General features: G+C 42.2%; 1 protein-coding gene across 1 annotated transcript in view; it reads right to left on the bottom strand.

Annotated features, from left to right (window-relative positions):
* Nucleotides 1–14,538, bottom strand: part of GAS2L3 (growth arrest specific 2 like 3) — a 35,374-nt gene extending 20,836 nt beyond the window's left edge. The window contains exon 1 of the mRNA XM_072655686.1: nucleotides 14,420–14,538. The gene's annotated coding sequence lies outside the window, so the exon portion shown is untranslated. The remainder of the gene's footprint in view (nucleotides 1–14,419) is intronic.
* Between the last annotated feature and the right edge of the window lie 6,475 nt (nucleotides 14,539–21,013).

Raw genomic sequence — 21,013 nt, 5'->3', positions numbered from 1 at the left:
AATCTTCTGCCAGAGGGCAGAATGAAAATATAGCAAAAAACAAAACAAAAAAACATAGCAAATGAAAAATCTTCAACTTATGTCATTAAACCAAAATTTTACTCATGCAAAATAGACTTTTATAACAGAACTAATTTCTCTGAGTATCTAAAGATTTAACAACTAAACTGTTACAATGAAATACACAGCACAACATCTTTTAGACAGATATGTACTTAATTCAACAACAATATCGGTACTTACCGAAAAGCAAATCATCTAGATACATTTGTCTATTTCTTAGCCCCAAGACCCAAACAGAAATTTCAGTCGCCATCAGTTTCCTTAAAAATACCTTGGTGAAATTCTAAAGATGATCTCTCAACTAAATGTCACAAAATTCCTTGGTGTGAGTTTGAGAAAAAGTCAATTTCTTCATATTCAGAGCCACCTGGCATACTTACTTCTGTTGATCCAGGAGGTAACTAGAATCTCTGTCTGATTCTAAGCAGCCTAATCATCTGGTTCATATTCAGGATTCCACTATAAAAGCTCTTTGTACCCCAACACCAACAAAACACTTAATAGTGAGAAGTACAAAGTAATCATGATAAATCAATTATAATGATGCCACTTTCACTAGGAAAGATGTGTTTTCTCTCACAACTTCCATATGTGTACCTTGCAATTTATGTATATTTTTATCTTCAAGATAAATTACTTTCTTATGATACAAAAGCGATTCATAAAAGTCAGCTAAACTACTGAACCTGAGTTAAACTTAACTGAAGAGACCAAGTTGCATGACATTCTCCTTGCATGAAATGCTAACAACAGCAGAATGTCCCTTTTTGATGTCATCTTAGCTGCTCTCTACTATAAGCAAAGGCCAGGGTACAAACTGAGCATAACTAGCAAGCTTGTTATGCTTCCCACAAGCTCACTCAAAGGGGAATACATTTTTCTTTAGCATAAATAACGCTTTGTCCCCAACAAAGATCCCCAGTAAGAGGCTTCCTTGCCTATAAAAAAAAAAGGAGGCAGCAAAGAAGCTGCTCCCATTAAATGAAGGCGTCCCACATAATCAGACAAGGGCTGGAACAGTTGCTACTGTCAAGCAGAAACAAAAGAAGGCCTAAATGGAAAGGCAAGGGCAAATCGGAGACAGTGATGCATTCACCAAGAAGCTATCACAAGAATGTTTGCTGGTTGCATTTTATGGAAAATTCAACATAATTTGATTTCACGAAATAAAGAATTTGTGAACAAGATGGTGACACTTGAACTTTGCTTATTTACTTTATAACTATGCTTTTGGTAGCAAAGAAGAAAGTGATACTGAGAAGAAACCAGCCAAATAAGTAGGTGAATATGCAGTATGGGGAAAAAAGTCTGAGTGATAATGCAGCTGTATATCTGAAAATAGTGTTGCCTGTGAATATTGTGGCTTTAACAATGTAGAAACTGACTGAGATGGATAAATGAGAGCTGGGTATGGGTAACCTTGTGAGTATCCAGGTGATGCTCCTGAAATACTTGCTTCCTCCTAACATAAGCCCAAGTATGATGAGCCCTTTTAACCCTGAATTCCTATTCTCCTCCCATCCCCAGATCCCCTTTCTTTCCCCATTCAACTTCGTCATTTCATTTCTATCTCTACCTTAATTTCTCCTTCTCAGTTATTGCATATCTCTTGTTTTCTATCTTTTCTCTCTCTAAAACCAAATCACTACTTAGACCTACTTAAACCATCTTTTTAAAGTGAGGACAAGAAAACTGTTCAGTGGGGAAGAAAGCCGATCCAGAGGAAACAATGAGTTCCCACACTAGCTAAATCCAATGTCTCTCTAAGCATAGTGAGCCAGCTGGTGTGCTGAACATTCTCAGACCACCAGATTCAGCTCTTCGTGTTCTGGCCAGGTATCACTAAAAAAAGAAGAGAAAATCATGTAATCATTCTGATTGGGTCCCCTACAAACTTCTGCTGCACTGCCTCAAGTGGGCCCTCTGCTGCTAGGCAATCATGCTCTACTGTCCTTATCAATTCATTATCCCATTCTCCACAGCTGCCCTTCCAAACCTCTTCATCACTCCCTAAACCTCCCATGGTGCCCCCCCCCCCCCCCATCTGCTAAGAACCTTGCCTTATATTTTAAGGAAAAAAATGAAGTCGTTTGCCATGAGCTCCACCTTTCCCCCTCTTCCTGGTCTCATAACACTCATATAACCTCTGCCACTATTTCCTCTTTTACCACTGTCTCACATGAGGTGGCCTTACTCCTTACTCTCTACCTGCTAGAGTGATCCCATTCTATCCCATCCCCTCCAACAGACTTTCCCCTCTGTCATCCCCAATCTTATTTTCAATCTCTCCCTGTCTATTGGCTCCTTTCCTATTGCCTATAAATATCTCACTCGCCCTCAGAAACTCCTCACTTAATCCTTCTATCCCCGGTACCATCACCCTATATCTCTTCTGATCTTTGTGGCTAAACTCCCCCAAAGGATATCTACAATAGGTGTCTCTACTTCCTCTCCTCTCACTTCCTTCTTAACTCCATACAATCTGGCTTCTGACCTCATCATTCTATCCAAACTCCTCTCTCTGAAGTTACCCAGATCCTTTTCCTAACTCTCATTCTCCCCAACCTTCCTGCACCTTTGACACTGCTGATCAGCCTCTCCTCCCTGATAATCTCTTCTCTCTAAGTTTGCAGGATACCACTTTCTCTTGGTTCTCCTGCCTACTTGCTCCTTCTCAGTCTCCTCTGCTGAATCCCCTTCCAAATTACACCTTCTAACTGTAGGCGTGCAACAGGATCCTGTATTGAGTCTTATCCTCTTCTCCCTCTATACTATGTCACTTGCTTGTCTCATCGGCTCCCATGGATTTAATTACTGTCTTTATGCAGAGGATTCTCAAATCCACATCTCCTGCCCCAACTTCTCCACTGACCTCCAAATGCACTCCCATTTAGACATCTTGAACTGGAGGTCCAGTAGACATATTAAATTCAGCATGTCCAAAATACAGTTCATTATCTTTCTCCCTAAACTCTACCCCTTTCCTACCTTAGAGGGTAACACTGACCTCACAGAATCCCCAGCTTTGCAACCTGCATCACGCTAGACTCTTTGCTACCTCTCACCCCCCATTTTCCATCTGTTGCCAAGGCCTCTCAATTTCACTTTTGCAGCATATCCAGACTATGGCTCCTGCTCTCCTCTGACAATGCCACCACTCTGGTACAGGCCTTCATCACCTTATACCTGGACTACAGCAACAACCTTCTGGTAGGTCTCTCTGTCTCAAGTCTCTCTTCACTCCAATCAATACTTCATTCAGCCCCCAAAAGTGATTTTCCTAAAGCAGAGGTCAAACCACATCACCACTTTACTCAATAAATTCCACTGGTTCCCTACAGCCTCCAGGATCAAATATAAAATTCTCTGTTTGGTATTGATAGCAATCCAGCCCCCTTGTATCTTTATAGTCTTATGTCTTATTCCCCACCACACGCTCTTAAATCCAGTGACACTGGTCTTGTTGCTCTTATGCGAACAAGATATTTCTTCTCTCAGTTCTGTGCTTCTCGTCAGCTGTCTCCAAGTTTTCAATGTTCTTCCTTCCTCACCTGTTTCCTTTAAGTCCCAACTAAAAATCTCACCTTCTACACTAAGTCTTTCCCAACCCTTCTTAATTCAAGTGCCTTCCCTCTTACTTATTTCCTATTTATCCTGTGTATTGCTTTTTGTACATACTTTAATCTTTTTCTCCCCCATTAGACTGGGAGCTTTCTGAGGACAGAGTTTGTCCTTTGCCTCTTTGTCTCCCCAGTGCTTGATTCAGTGTCTGACTTGTGTAGACTGACCTCCCATGGTTCTAGGAGCCCTTTCTTATGCCATCTCTGAGCGGTAATGTCAGTTGCACAGAAGGCTTATACAGAGACCCTTCCTGACCAATCTTGTTTATAATTCAATCCCTATGTTGCACATGCACACATACACAGTGACTGAAGGAATAACTATGTTTTTTGCCCTTTAAGAAATACCAATATATGTGGGATGAAAAAGGCATCCAGGACACAAGGTCAAGTGGCACATTTGTGAAAAGAGATTCACCACTATGAAAATGGCTTTATCACCCAAGTACAGAAACAAAAACCTGTCCAGAACTAACAGTAGGGAGGAAACAGGCAACAATTGCAACCAGCCCCATGGTTCCTGGCAGGATTCTGTGGTACACTGGCTTAAAAAAGATTGTAGGACTTTGTCTAGTGCCAACTACCGGCAGCAAAGGAAGAGTATTTCATTTAGTTTTGCTCTGGATGCTCAGCCAGCAATACATCACAATGAGTCACATGACCTCCTTCTCCTGGTCCCGTGGGCACACCATCAGACAAAAATGAAAATATTGTAGCCTTAACTCACCCCTATCTTTTAATGTGCCTGGAGAAGCCTATAAGTCTAAGGCTTTATTTGTCTCTTTTCCCTCTAGATCTTCTGCTAAGCCCATGCTCCAGGTTAAAGCATCCACCAAGGTGTTCATGAGATGTAGGATATGAAAAATGTTTCCACTGACAAGATGAAGTTGCCTTACAACATCTAAAACCTTTATGACTAGCAACAGGTACCACGCTCCACTAGATGACATGACCACATCTCCAGGCTAAACTTATCTGTTTTTATTCTTAAGTATTTTGATAACTGTATATCAATAAAATGGGTTTCACTGGTAATCCCATGAGTTTTATTTTATACACTTAAAAACATGATTCTGAAAAGGGCCCACTAGCTTCACTAGACTGCCCAAGGAGCTTGTGATACAAAAAGGATCAAGAACCCCTGTTCTGATGCAATCCTCCATATTCCTAATCATAAAACTTCTCTTAGTAGGAACTGATTGGAACAAATTGTAGGCAATAGATTTAAGTCTTCCTCCCACATAACACATAACTGGTTTTCAAAGCAATAAGCCCAAGACACAGCAAAATCCTAAAGGCTAAAATATAGCTTCTATCATTTTAATGACAAAAGCATTTTTCTACATTCCAGGTCTTTAAAAATGAATAATCTATATATTAGTAAAAATTAGATAAACCTGTCCTCTACTCCAGCCAACGTATTTGTTGATACAGCTGCAAAACAATGAGTTTTGAATAGAAGCACTCTATAAGTTGCTGTTGTTTTTCAGTCATGTTCAACTCTTCATGACCCCATGAGACAGGGGTAGGGAACCTAAGGCCTCAAGGCCACATATGGCCCTCTAGGTCCTCAAGTGTGACCCTGCCATGGACCATATTCTTCACAGGGTTTTCTTGGCAAAGATCCTAGAGTAGTTTGCTATTTCTTTCTCCAGGGAATTAAGGCAGACAAAGGTTAAGTGCCTTGCCCAGAGTCATAGAGTTAGTAGGTGTCTGAAGCTGGATTTGAAATCAGGTGAAGCACTCTATCCACTGAACTTTCAAGTTGCCTCTTCCTCTATAAGTACAAGATACTGTATAAGGAGATTACATTGGGAACATGTATTATTCATGAAGTATTTCAATATCATGTTGTAAACAGAATAGAGGCTCAACAAGGCCAAATGAAAATGACAGAGAGAAGACTAGAATCTGTGTTTCCCAACGTAATCCTGGTCTTGTGCTAAATCAAACAGCTCAACATGAAACAGATAGCTCCATCTACTCTCCAGTGTGGCCAGAGAAATAATCTTCAAGGATGATCAAGCATGTAAGCTGCCCTAATGTTGTATTAACCTTCCCAGTCAGCAGTAGGCAACAAGACTTTGGTTCAATCTCCTTCTTTGCTCTCAAATTTACATAGAGATCTCCCAGCTGTCCACAAGATGACATCCAAAAAAAGCATTCCATTGCCACTCACTTTTATGCAAAATTTGATATGATATCACCATCTACGATTAGATTCAATTAAGAATGAACAACTTAAATGAATTATATGAGTAAATTTGGTAGTAAAATGACTCAATTCTATGACAGAGAGCAAAAAACAATTAAATGAATAAAGAAAAATTAAGAACGATTGCTCTTAGATTCAGCATTAACAACAAAAATAACAACCTTATCATACCCATTTTATTTTTAATATGTAGTATTTGTTTATTACTGAACATCATTCTTTTAAGGGAAACTTTGACCAATAAAGAGCATTTCCTAGTATCTTGTCCTTACTTTGTAATTCATGTAGCATTCATAAATAAACCTACACCCCAAGTACAAACACGCACGCATGCACATATGCATGTGAGCACACCCTATTTAGTCAATAGCCTTATATTAAGTGACTGTGGAAAACAAAAAAATAGGGGCTGAAGCAGATACAAAACTAATTGAGATATACATAGTTCCTATCCGCACAGTTTACAATCTAGCAAAGACAATGGCACGCCCATAAATATATAGTAACTACATAATAACTATAATGCAAAATGGAATAAGTATCTAAGAAAGATACAAACTATTATTCAAAGCCTAAGGAAAGATGGGTTTCCCCTGACTAGGGGACTATAGGAAGACTTCATGGAGAAAACATCCTTTGAACTAGACCTAAAGAAACAAGGAGGGGAGTAGAAGGAGAGACATAAGTGGGGCAGAAACGTACAAGGGACTGCATAGTCACAGCCCAGTTTGCCTGGGCCACCGTGCCCAGAGGTACTACTCACCAACATGCCCTGGAAGTCACAAGTGTTTGCTGAAGGTCAAAAACACTGCCCAAATCTTAACTGTCAGCACACATTTGACAAACATCATTAACTACCATTAAGCAAGAACAGCTTTTTATTATACAAAGTTATATAATAACTGGAAATATCTCCGTGTTGAAATAACACACTTCTATTCTCAGTGGATGAGAGCAAATGGGCCTGGAGTCAGAAAGAACTGAGTTCAAATACAACAACAGACACTTATATCTGTGTGATCCTGCGTAAGTCACTTAACTCTGTTTGCCTTAATCCACTGGAGAAGGAAATGGCAAACCACTCTAGTGTCTATGCCAAGAAAACCACAGGGACAATATTGGCATGCTATGGTCCACAGGGCCATGAAGAGTCCAACATGACTGAACAATAACAACTCATTAATTTATTTTAGCTTTCTCCCATGTGGTTACAATGGGACGTTCACATAAGCAAACTCCCAAGTAGAATACTGATGAAGTAGTCCAGATCCCACTGATGACTGGGGTAAGTTTAAGTGCCTCAGTCAATAAGTAAGTTACAGGTGGAAAAAGTTAAAACACCCTTATGATTAGATCATTACAAGATCCAGTGATCTCTACCACAGGGGCCTACAACACCTGTCTCAAAGTCTTCCTCTCCATACTAATTTCTGTCTGCCCTTATACTTGGGGATGGACACCGATATTCCTTTGAATACCTTGGCTTCAGCCCTTAAATCTGAATTCTCAGAACCATACCTCACCCACCAACAGTGCTACTCTTATCTTGGACCTCACCAACCCCTGTAACTGGTCCATCTCTATCATTTGAAGCTTGGAGATCCCCCTCTTTAATTCTAAATTCCTGTACTTCCATGTCTCCCTTGACTTCCTGGTACATAAAGCCTCTTCTTCAGCATCACTGTCTCCTCCAGACTCCCAGTGCATCAGCCCTACTCTGTCATCACTGTGGGCTTTCACAGTCTTAACCCTCTAATTAACCAGCTCTTCCACCCCTGACTCTCACCTCTTGAACCTATTGCCAGTTCTCCCCCTGAGGCACCTCACCATCCACCTTCTCAGATCCCACTCCAGAGTAGCTGGTCACTGTGAGGAAGAAATCATACAACTATGCCAAGCAGGTCTCTTATAGATATGTGCCATTTAATTTCACCAGACCCCTGCCTGTAACATAGTAACCCCCTTATCATACCCTGATTCATTCTATCACTTTCTGTGCAGTGGTAGTTCCAAAGCTTCTCCTCTATCCTCTGGCAGTATACACTTCTATGTATACTTGTCTCTTCCATTAGGATGGACAGACACAGAGAGGCAAATAATCAGCTACATCCTTACTTTGAGCCAGATATTGTGCTAAATGCTGGGGATACTAAAGTCTTCATTCAAAAGGGGAAGATAACACGTAAAATATAGGGAGAAGGTGGGTGAGTGACTGGAGATGGCAGAGAAGTGTTTCAGGGGCCTAGAACTAAGCAGAATAACGTCCAAGCTTGCCTTTCAAAGCCCAGGATTGTTCCAGCCATGGAATCCAATTTTTCTGGTAAGGAAAGAGCTGAGATGATGGTCCAATATAGTCAAGGGAGGCAATATGGCTGGAGATGTCAAGGAAATGAATGGAAGAAAGAAGCTCCTTGAGGGTAGGAATTGTTTCCTTCTTTGTACTCATGTTCCCCACACCCAGAACAGCACTTGGTATTTAGTGGGCATTTAAAAAATCGTTGATTGATTGGTGAGTGCCCATGGGTTTAAATTTCAATTCTACACAGATGACACTGAAATCTCTATGTCCAGCCCTGATCTCCTTAGTCTCCCCCTGTACTGTGAAACCATCTGCCTGCAAGATGTACTATTGGTACACCTACATGTACTATTGGTATCTCAAAGTCAACAGGTCCAAAACAGAACTTAGTTCCCCTCCTCAAACGACCCTATTTCTGTGGGGGGACACACCATCCTCCTACTCTTGAAGTCAACCTTGATTCTCCCTTCTCCCTTCCTATCTGAGTAACTGCTAAGTCTCACAGATTCTACCTTCACAATATCTTGCCTCTATCACCTTTCTCTCCACTTACACAACTGCCACTCTGGTGCAGGCTTCACAAGGTTCCTCCATTGAATCCTAAATCTAAAGGTAGAAGAGACCTTGAAGTTGTCTAGTCTGACCACTTCACCTTACAGACAGGAAACTGAGACATGGAGAGTCACACAGTTATAAAATGCAAGAACCAAGATGATTCTGAGCTCAGCCCTCTTTCAAACTGTGCATTGTGGCACTATAAACCCAACCAGCTTCTCTGCTTCCAGGTTCTAATTCATCTTCAAAGAGCTGCTAAAATAATCTTCCTAAGGGATAGGTGTGAGACAGGTACAACCTGCTTAAATCCTCTACTGCCTCAAGGATAATAAACACAAACTCCTCAGCTCAAGCACCGAAGGCCCAGCACATTCTGACTCTAAGCTTCAACACCAATATCTCACAATAATCCTCTCCAACAACCATCTTCCAACCAAACAAGCCCAACTGACTAACCATTCCCTCCTCCTTCCTCACATGTGCATAGAGCATTCCCCATGCCTGGGATGCACTCCCTCCTCATCTGCACCAGTCCTAATCCTTCTCCTTATTCAAAGCTCACCTCAGGTGCCACCTCTTCTGCAAAGCCTTCCCTGGTCCCTCAAAGCTTACTGCCCCCTCCTTCCTCAAGTCATCTATTTTCATATCTGTGTGAGATCCCACCTGGCTGCCCTCCACCCTCACCCCAAGAGAATGCAAGCTCCACCAGGCCTCTTCTCTTGCTTTTGTCTCTGTATGACCAAGGCTACTGCTTTAGAGACAATGCACAAGTATTCTTGGGACTGTTTGCAGTCCCACAATTTTGGGATGTTTGCATCTGGAATCATCATTAATATTGAGTGCTCAATTTCACGTGTTATTGGACCTTCCAGACCAAACACAAAATGAACAAGACTTAATTCCAAATCTTCAAGAGCTTTGCATTTTAAAATGGGGAAGAAAGCAAGGCAAAGCCTTACACTAAGCAAATTTAAGCCACTAAATAATGAGTAAGGGAATGAATGTGGATGATCTGGATAAGCTAATAAGCCATTGCTGACTTTGGAACATAATATCATTACCAGGAAGCACTACTGTGTCCTTATTTTATTTACCTCCTCAAAGGTCAACATTAGACAGATAGCATCAATAAATGACTACTCTGCTTTGCTGAATTCACAGTTTAACTCTGAAGTTAGAATAGGTAATATGCAGCTCTGTGGAGAAATGTAAACAGATGCCCAAGTTTCCTCACAACTTCCAAGTTGATTTATTTTGAAAATTTAATCATTTCAAACTTATATGTGACTCAGTTTCAGTCATCCTAGAAAAACAGGGATACACATTTATTTAGGGTTTTGAAGTTTACCATTTGCTTTCTTTTACAATATAGGGAGGTAGGTACGACAATTAAAGGCTACCCTCACCCACCTGTTTCTATTTTGGCCAGAAATCCTGAGGATCTTTCCCTCCCAGAGTGATTTCATTTTTTTTCCATACTAGATAATAGAAGCCTCATTTCTTACCTAGTCTTCATCACTGAATGGGCGTTGCCTCAGTCAAACTGAGACCTGGGAAATACTTTAGCATAAAAAGGCCAAAGTCTCCCACTGTATCCAGGGCCCCGATCCATATCTGGCCACTGGACCCAGATGGCTCCAGGGAATAAAGTGAGGCTAGTGACTTTGCACAGTCCCTCCCCACCTCACTTAAATCCAATTCACTTGCCGGTCATGGCATCACCTCCCGGAAGTCGTCGTGATCAGAGAACAAAGGACAAACAAAACCCCCCACCCACTCCTTCTTTTGATGGGGAAGGGGACAATTCCTATCACAATGGAAATTTTAAGTGAAAACCAGAGGAGTTTAGAACCATCCAGACTTATTTCATGATTTTGTGATTGCCTCACTATATCAACTCCTAATCTGGGTGACTAGGTTGTTTTTTTTTTTTGAACATTCAGTAGATATTAAATCATAACTCAAGCAAGAGATATAGCTGTTTTACATGAAACAGGAACAGAACAGACTTCCTAATTCTGATAATGACATAACAGAAGCTTTTTATGTATCAACATGTACATGGATCTTAATTGTCATCAAAAAGTATTCAGAGTTTTTCTATATGTTGTATCTTGTGCAGGTCTAATTAATTTCTCCTTCTACACTCTGTGCTGCTGAAAGACTTTTCAAAACTGTCTGGTAAAATGAAGAGAACATGAGAGGCACAGATTAGAGGAGCCACATTCTTCCCCTCAGAATGTCCTCCTTCCGTAGCCTAACTCAGAACCTCCAGTTCTCCTGCGCCCTTTGCTTTTCAATAAATAGGGATCATCACTGGAAGAGCTTTCCTCTTAGAACTGTGGTTCCAGCAGAATGACAATTTACAACTTTTCAGCTGAGAAAAAGAAAATTGATTCTAACTCAACAGGCTCAATAACGAGAAGAGAAACAATTACTACTGCTCATTTTCAGCTGGCATGTGAATGGAGCACATGAAATAGATGACTCAGCCAACGGTCATGTCTCAGGAAGTTCGGCAGTTGATTTTCCACTAGGATTTCTATTTCAGTTCATTTAACAAGAGGTGTGGCCAAAGAACAAATCTCAGAATCATTTGTCGTGTCTTCCAGAGTCAAGTTTTATAACAGTCCACACCCTCGAGTGAAGTAATACCTGAACTAAAGCTAGAAATGGTCTATTCCTATAATGAAGGCAGGGCCTAATTATACCAGTGAGATGTAGTTTCGATTGCTCCAATTTTAGACTTTTCCATTTGAAGAAGATGACAAGGAGCCAATGTGAAGGAGGAAGGAGTCCTTATCTATGAATGATTCCAAAAATGTACAGCACTGAATCTAGGCAGCATGGCACAGTGAACAGAGAGATGGATTTGGCAAGTCAAGAAGATTTGAATTTTAATCTTTTCTGACATCTGAGATAGCTAGGTGGCACAGTGGATAGAGCAGTGGACTTGGAATCAGGAAGACTCTTCATGAGTTCAAATACAGCCTCAGACATTTACTAGCTGTGTGACCTTGGGCAAGTCATTTAACCCTGTGTACTTCAGTTCCTCATCTGTAAAATAAGCTGGAGAAAGAAATGGCAAACTACTCCAGTATCTTTGCCAAGAAAACCCAAAATGAAATTGCAAAGAGTTAGATACAACTGAAATAAATGAACAACAATAACAACACAGACACTTACTGGTTGTATAATCCTAGGCAAGTCTCTTAATTTGAGACTCAGTTCCCTTATCTGTAAAATGGAGACAGTAACAGTATCTACTTCTAGAGGTAATTGGGGGGATGAAATGATTTAATGTACACAAAGCAATAAGGAAACCCTAAAATGATATAAAAATGTCAACTAATATTATCTACTTTTGTTTTAAAAAAGCAGCCTGAAACACAGCAAGGAACTGTTTGAAGAAAGGCAGGTATTGTACAAACCATGGCCTTGATTAGACCTGCAAACCTATGGTCCCTCTGTTGTCTCCTCTAGTAAAATGTAAGCCTTGAGAGCGGGTGCTGTTTTAGTTTTACACTTGTATCTTTAAGGCCTGTATAGTGCTTGGCACTCAGTAGGCACTTAAAATGCTTGTTAATTCCTTGATTTCTCTATCACTGACTAAATGTCAGATTTCTGGTTGAACGGATCTCAGTCAGTAAGTGGATAGGCAAAAAAGATAAAGAAGAAAGAGTAAATCCTGCCTTTGTTTGTGCGATTCTTGAAGGACAAATGTTGTGCAGAGGTGATTTTCTTGGTACTCTACCATTTTCAGCTCCATAATAAACAAGGAGAATATAGGTAAGGAACACTGGCCTTGGAGTCCAAACGACAGGGTTCAAGTTCCATCTCCAACATTTCCTAGCTTATATAAATCTGGGCAAGCAATTTAACCTTCCTGGGCCTCAGTTTCCACACTTGTAAAATGAGAACAGTAACAGCCATGCTCCCCACTTCAAAGAGTTATTGTAAAAGTATGTTGGAAACCTTTATACAAGTTAAGGTTTTACTTTGAAGTTATGGTCTTGATATGTGATTTCAGTGGTTTAGAAAGAGAATTCCTATCGGAGAAACACCTGCTACCAATGTAGAACAACAAGATTTCTATAATTTACAGAGTTGTTGGAGGCACTGAGAGATTCAGGGACTCCCCCAAAGTCAAAAAGCCAGTCTGCATCGGAGGTAAGACTCTCAACCTTGACATCAGGAAAAGCTTGTTAACGATTAGAGGTAACATGAAGCTGAATGGCCTATCTTCTGAAGTTGTGAGCTCCCCCTCATTGAAGGTATTAAAGCAGAGACTGGATTACTTGTGGGGATGCTGCGACAGGAATTAATTTCTGGACATTAACTTGAACTAGATGGCTGCTGAGGTCCCTTCTAGAATTCTGCGATTCTGACTTTGACCTTCTTCAAGGCTGGCCCTCTGTCCTCTACCCCAGAGGGTTCACACTGGGCATGCAGCCCACAACATTCCTGAGGGTGAACCAGGCTAAAAAACATACCAGGTTAAAAAATGTAGTTCCTATCTGATTTCAGTGTGGTGATATAGTAACAAAATAAATATATAAACGTGTAGTTCTCTAAGCAAAGATGAGACCAGAGGGTTCATTAAGCACAATTTAGTGGTCCCTGATTTGGGGTTTTTTTTTTTTAAGTTTGATACCACTGCTCTCTGCCATTCTGTGTCTAAGATTTCATAATTAAAGTTTTCTGATGATGTGGATGAGAAATTTAGAAAGACCATTTTCACCTGAAGATGGCCAAAGGAAAAAAAACATTAGAAGGTACCTAATATAAAGGTCCCATTTTGCTCTACCTGGGTTTGGCCTTGGGAAAAATAAAAAATCAGTAGAGACACATGATCAACTCCTATTTATTAAAGACAGGCACTATGCTAGGGGAATCATTGAACCATAGATTTACAGCTGGAATAGCCATCAAAGATGAGGAAATTACAACCCAAATTAATGGCCTGATGGGCTCGGAGCCCCACGGATAACAGTAAATTGGAACCCAGGTCCTCTCACTCCGAATCCAGCCCTCTCTCCCACTAGAGCTGATTTTGGACACAGGTGGGAACATAAGACCCTGGAGGACGAGGACTTCTTGGCCCACAGTTAGCTTTTAATGAATTCTCGCTGAATTGATACAAGCAGCCTTGCATATCTCTGGGCCCCAGGCTGGACAGCCGGACCAGTGACTCTACGGCCCCCTGGGCTCTAAGTCTACACTCGGACGATGCTTTGACAGACGCCAGGTAAGGTTACCCTTCCTGGCCTCAGTTTCCTCATCTGTAAAAGGGGGTAACGGCTGGACCGAGTGAGGTCTGGGGTCAGCTCTCCACCTGCCCTCCCAGGTCCTGCAGGCTGGCAAGGACAGGTGGGCAGCCCCTTCCCGGGCTCTGGAGGATGGGGGCACACCTGGGCTTCTCCCGCATCCCGACCCCAGCTGCCGGACAGCTCCCCCAGCAGGGGGTAAGGAGAGAGACGGGCCAACCAGAAACCGTATTCCCCCTCCCAGAAAGGCCAATGGCAGCCAGGTATGGGCGGGGCTTAGCCCGGGACCCACCCCGCTGAGCGACCCCCAGGGCCGCAGCCACAAGCCGACCCCGGCGAGGACAGACTTCTGCCCAGGTCGCGGGAGAAAGGGTCCCCGAGGTAGCGGCGGGCTACTCACCGGCTCTGGCACCAGAGGCTCAGCTCGTCTCCCGGGCTCCCATCCCCGGCCTGAGGCCGTAGCTTGTCCCAGACCAAACCGCTCCCTCCTCGGCTCACTGTCCAGCTGCCGCCACCGCCTCTTTCGAAAGGACCAATCAGAAGCAGGGGGAGGTGGAGCCTGGAGGGAGGCCGAGGCCCCGCCCACCAGAAGTGCCCGGGAGGAGCGCGAGACGCGCGCGAGGCCCTGACTCACCGAGGGGGGGCCGCCCCCGCTCCTGCCCCGCCCCCGCTCCTGCCCCGCCCTGTCCGCTCTCTCCAGGAGGACCCGCGTGCGCCAGACCGCGATCCCGGGGCGCCGGAGGGTGCTCCGACCAGACCGGTTTTAGCGGGGTGCAGGTGCGCGCCTGCATGCGTGCCTTCAGTCCGCTCATTCCCAAGACCCCGTTTCAAAGCCGGGGCTCCCGGAGATCGTTTTACAGATAAGGAAACTGAGGCCCAGGAACCTCCAAGAGGACCCGAGATCTAGAACTGGGGAGAACCTTCTAACCTTGACCCTCTTTTCACAATTGAAGGAACTGAGTCCTGCGGAGGCTGAAACCTTCCAGACACCTCAAACCTTCTCAGACCCCTCCTCCTCTACCATTCAGTGACCCGGGTTTCTGGCTATTCCTCCCTGTGGACTCGCCATTTCCCGACTCCAGGCATTTTCATTGACTGCCCCCCACCCCATACCTGCAATGCCCTTCCCTCTTCTTCTCCACCTCCTGGCTTCCCCGTCTACCTTAAAATCTCAGCGGCCGTCCCACCTGCTGCCTTTCCCAGCGCTCGATTGTAGTGCCTTCCCAAGCTCTAAAACTTCTGAATTTATTCTGTATATGTCTTGTTTGCACATAGTAGGTTGCCTGCACCCCTCTCTCCCCTCACATTAGACGGGGAGCTCCTTGAGAGCCCCGATTATTTTTTGCCTTTTTTGATACCCCCAGCGCTTAGCGCAGTGACTGGCACAGAGTGGGCTTGCTGATGTGACTTTCCTTAAGGCTGGACTGTGTATCATAGCATCATAGGTTGGTAGCTGTAGAGGGGAAAGGAACGTTGTAGTTTTAGAGGCGCAAGGAATTTTGTTGTCGTTCAGTCATTTCCAAGAAGTCCGACTCTTCGTGTCCCCGTAGGGGGTTTTCTTGGAGTGATACTACAGTGGTTTGCCATTTCCTTCTCCAGTTCATTTTGCAGATGAGGGAAACTGAGGCAAACTGGGTGAGGTGACTTGCCCAGGGTCACCCAGCTAGTATGTCTGAGGGGTGGATTTGAACTGGGGTCTTCCTCACTCCACTTCTATCCGCTTCGCCATTTAGCTGGCCTTAGAGGGCGTTTAGTCCAGCTGTCGTCTTACAGGGGAGGAAACAGGTCCAGAGACTTGAGATGATATAAATACATATATGTGTGTGTGTGTGTATAATATACATGTATGTATGTATGTATATATTTGTATATATGTGTAGATGTATATATGTATGTGTGTATATATGTGTGTATGTAGATAGGTAGGTAGATAGATAGATAGATAGATAGATAGACAGATAGACAGATAGATAGATAGATAGATGTGCATCTTGTCTCTTCAGTTAGAATCTAAGGTTCATTTCTCTTTCATCCCTCTGGTGCCTAGCACAGTGCTTAGTACATAGTAGGCACTTAATAAATTCTTGTTAATAGATTGCCTTGAGAATCCCCAAGACCTAACATAAAACAGATCTTATTATTGTGCTTGTGGAATTGAACTGAATTGAATTGAATTAAATCCTCCTGCCCTTTTTTACTAATCACTAGGACAGGGGTGGGGAACCTGCTGCCTTGAGGCCACATGTGGCCTTCTAGGCCTGGGTGCAGCCTTTAGACTGAGTCCAAGTTTTTAGGAACAAATCCTTTTATTAAGAAAGGGTCACACTTGAGGATCTAGAGGGCCACATGTGGTCTTGAGGCAGAACATTCCCCAACCCCACCCTAGGACCAGACTAGCAAGAATAATTGTAGCACTTCTTGCACGTATCTGACTTGGCTCTAACATGGCAATTAGTACTTCAAGTTCCAACATAGAATTAAAGGTAACAATCTGCTTCCCGTTCATGGGTGGGATTTTTAATAGTTGCTTGACCTATTACATACATCTTAATAGCCCTCTTTGCTTCCTAAATTGACCTAGCTATCGCCTCTGGGAGAACCTGCTGGTATTACCAACTTGACTCCATCACTCTGAGAGTTGGGGAACATTCACTTTCTTTACTATATGTCTGTGTCCAGCTTTGAGGAAACCCATCATGGGAATAATCCAGCAGTTGAGGTCTAGGTGTTTGCCAGTGACTGTTCACTTACCCAGCAGTCTTCACTTTATACAATGGGTGATTTAAATATCCAGTGTCTCTAGTGTCTTTCACCTATGAAGCTGATAAAACCTTGACTTCACATTTGCCATGTGTACAACCCTTTAGAAAGTCTATCTGTGATTGCCTGCCATTTCTATAAACTTTCTTTTGAACATGGTCTCAAATAACATAATCTACCCCCATAAAATGTAAACTTCTTAATCCTAAGGATTGGTTCCTTTGGTACCTTTATATCCCTACCTCCTTGAAAAGTGAGGACCCTGCCAGTCAATCCAGTGAGTTTGATGTATAATAAACAATTTATAATAAACATTTATTTAAGTGCCTACTGTGTGTCAGGCATTGTGCTAAGTTCTGAGGATGGAAAGAAAGGTAAAAGACAGATGGGGTAAAGGTTTCCAGTAGAAGGTTGGATTTTAGCTAGAATTTGAAAGAAGCAAGGAATGATGAGGACCAACTTTCCAAGCACATGATAGGCAATTGATAAATACTTATGAGTTTATGGATTTTATGGCTTGACATTGTAACATTGTATCCTGTGTGAGATGCTGAGGCTAGAGGGATTTCTTTATTCAGTGGAAACTTATTGATTACATTGTGAGCACAGCTCTGGAGTAATCTTTATTTTTTAGGAATATTATGGATCAATTTTCCAGTATAAATTACATATATATATATATGTGTGTGTGTGTGGCTGGAAATACATGTATTCTTTATGCACCAGTACTCTAATAGATGTACGATGTCACCTCCAGCTATTTACGTCAAAACTCCTCTAGGCAAGCCAGCTCCATGAGACCACCAGTCATTGAGTTCTCTTGACATTGTGTAGGTATCAATGAGGCATACTAGGTGTCTATTGGTTATGCCTTGATCTCATTCTGACTGGTACATTTTTTTTTTTGCTCTTCCATTTCTCCTCTCACATCCTCCTTCTCTAGCATAATTCCTCATTTTTGCATTGCATTGCAACCTACTTAACTCTCACTTTTCCTCTGACTGAGCCTCCATTTCAATTTCTTAGAGACCCTAGTGCTCCCTGATTCAGGACATTAAATCATCAAAAGACTATGGGCATTAAAGAGATGGGCCTTTATTTCAAAGAGAAGGTTAGAAAGTCATTAAAAGATTTTCCCAAAGTCAATCTAGACAACTCTCTTTCTCCTGTTCAGTTTTGGGTCCAGTTCAACATTCATTTGCTAAGCCATTCGAGATATAGTCAATGGACAAGCTCTATGAATAATCTACCCAACTGCATATCATAGTCTGGAAAAGAGGCATTTTTCATCCACTTGGTTCATTGATTGACTTGTGAATTGTTCATCCACAGTATATATACCTGGTCAACAGACATTCTTCTTTGGTCAGTCATTTGTGGGTTGCCCATCCAAAGCATTCATGAAGCCTAGAAAATAGCTGTTCTGCATTTGGTACATTAATTTATGGACTATCCATCTATATTATGCCATGTAATCTGGAAAATAGATTTTCATTTGGTCCACTCAACTATAAGTTGCCCATTGATCATTGTCTAGACCACAAATATTCTTCACTTCATTAAAAAAAAAAAAAAAAAGAAAACCTATGTGGAAGACACCATGCTAAATGTTGTGGTGGATTTAAAAAGGTGTACTGGAGTCCTTGACCTCACAGAGTTTGCAATTCAATGGAGAAATTAAAGTGAAATATCCTCTTGCTGGAAATATATCTAAGAGTATTTTAGACTCTTGGTATCTGGGCCTTATCTGGAAGTCAACTTGCCTGCTTTATTTTCTCTGGCCTCTACTTGAGATACAGTTACTTTTTACATATAAGTAAATAATAAAATTTGGCTTCTCTCTTTTATTTTCCTTCAAAAGTTTTCCTCACAGTTATGTATATGAGTTTCCCTCATCAATATCGTCTTTCATATGCCAGATGGCATAACACTGCAAACTCTTTGAAGGCAATTCTGTGGAATTCTTACAGTATCATTTACTGGAAACTGCTAAATACTTGCTGTCCTACAGGCCATTCCTTTAATCAGCAAGCATTTATTAAGCATCATGGTAGCTTCATTAATCTAGCACTAGAAAGGTTCCTAAAAACCATCTAGTCCAAAACTCTCATTTTATGTATAGTTAAGTGACTTGTTCAAGGTCATACGGGCAGGAAGAAGCAAAACCTGAATTTGACACTGGGTTTCCTGACGCCAAATCTATCCATCTTTCTGTGCTAAGCATGATGCTAGGTGCCACAGGGTTTGGGAACCCATGGTCTCGAGGCCACATGTTTTCCTCTAGGTCCTCAAGTGCAACTCTCTACCTGAATCCAAACTTCACAGAACAAATCCTCTTAACAAAAGGATTTTGTTCTGTAAAATTTGGACTCAGTCGAAAGACTGCAACCAAGGACCTAAAAGGCTACTTGTGGCCTCAAGGCCACAGGTTTCCCTTCCTTGTGGGGATACAGAGCCAACAATGAAATAGTCCTGGCCCTCAAGAACCTAATATATTTAATAATAAGTGAGACTGTGTTATAATAATTTCTTTTGGGCACCTCTGATAACCGACCTCATTTGAATGAGTCTGAAGATGGATCTGTGATACGCCAGATTTAAGATGATGACCAACTGGGGCAGCTAGGTGGCATGGTGAATAGAGGACTGGCCCTGGAGTCAAGAGGACCTGAGGTCGAATCTGACCTCAGACACATAGTATCCGTGTGACCCTGGGTAAGTCGCAGATGATGACCAGTGACTGCCTCCTCAGGAAAGACATAGGAAAGCCAACCAACTGCTTTTTGAAGGAAAACACCATCATCAGACAGAAAAAGGAAAAGAAATAATGTAAATAAAATGCTCCAGGTCAAGAAATGCCAGTGGAATTGAATCCATGGAATAAGAGGATTGTTGAGCCCCATAGTAGCAGGATCAAGCTTGAAACCAAGGGGCAACTCAGACTTCTCAACAGAAAGAACATAATGTTAATTCACATCAACAAAAATGTGTGAAGTCCCTAGTATGACAAAGGCACTTTGCTAGACCCTGGAGATAAAAAGATGAAAGATGGTACCAAAGACTTACACACCTAGTATGGGAAACATGGTAATTAGACAAATAAGTATGATAAAAGATTCAATGTGATAGAGGCAAAAGAGAGATCAGCCAATCAGCAAGCACCTATTTTAAGCTCCTACTAGGTGACATAGTAAAAAGACAGATGACCTTGTGTAACAGGAAGGACCCTGACATACACAGGCCGGCCTGCTGTACAGGTTCTCAGATCAGCTTTTCCAAAAGAAAAACAAATTTGAGGGGTCAACAATCACTTTAATCAAGCACATATATCATTCACTTAGTTCAGGGAAAAAGTCAGCACCCTGAACTTCAGAGAAAATACAAACAGAGAAACAAAGATCAACCAACAGACAGGGCTTCCAACTTCTCACCATAAGCAATACAGACATCACAGATCACCAGATCCAACTCTCTGACCATTACATACATAGTTACCAGAGAGAGAAGCACCGATATCTGGGTTTTCAAAGCTGGAGGGCTCCTTAGCGCCTGCCCAGAGTCTCGTCTGACCAATCACTTCCAAAGAGTAAGCCTCACAGTAAAACCTCACCTCACTGTATATATACACTTTATAGAGTCAGAAGGCACTACCCTCTGACCCAGTGCCCACCCCCACACCTAGCACTGTGCCTAGCCCAGAAAGAGTGCTAGATTTGGAGTCAGGAGACCTAGACTCAAACTCAGGTTTTGCTTCTTCCTGTCTGTGTGACCTTGGATTCTATTTTGTTAGTAGAAATCAAAAAGTATTGAGACCTATTAATGAATGGGGAAGATCTTTAACTCTTCCTCCCCCCCCCCCCCCCCATTAACCTTACATTAAACAACATTAAACCTTGGAACAGAAGAAAACCTGGATTCAAGCCATGCCTGAGTACTCAGGCTAGTACTCAAGTTGTGTGACTGAGCAAGTCACTTAACCTCTCACTCAAAGCTCTAGCTCTTGAAGACTAAATTTCAGAGAGGTGGCCAACCTCCAAAGGTAAAGGGAGTTTCCTCACCTGAGAGTTCCCTATCCCAAGAAATCACAAGCCCCAGACCCTATACCTATGCAGCAGACACTGTGTGAAGTGCTGTGCATAGAGAGACCCTAGCTACAAGTAGCTTACCTTTTGCTGGAGTGATACAGAATGTTCACTGATACATATAGGGTATATATGAAATACAAAGTGACTTT

The sequence above is a fragment of the Notamacropus eugenii genome, chromosome 3, assembly GCF_028372415.1.
Source record: "Notamacropus eugenii isolate mMacEug1 chromosome 3, mMacEug1.pri_v2, whole genome shotgun sequence".
Taxonomy (NCBI): domain Eukaryota; kingdom Metazoa; phylum Chordata; class Mammalia; order Diprotodontia; family Macropodidae; genus Notamacropus; species Notamacropus eugenii.
The sequence above is the reverse complement of the archived record's forward strand: the minus strand, read 5'-3'. Positions and strand labels throughout refer to the sequence as shown.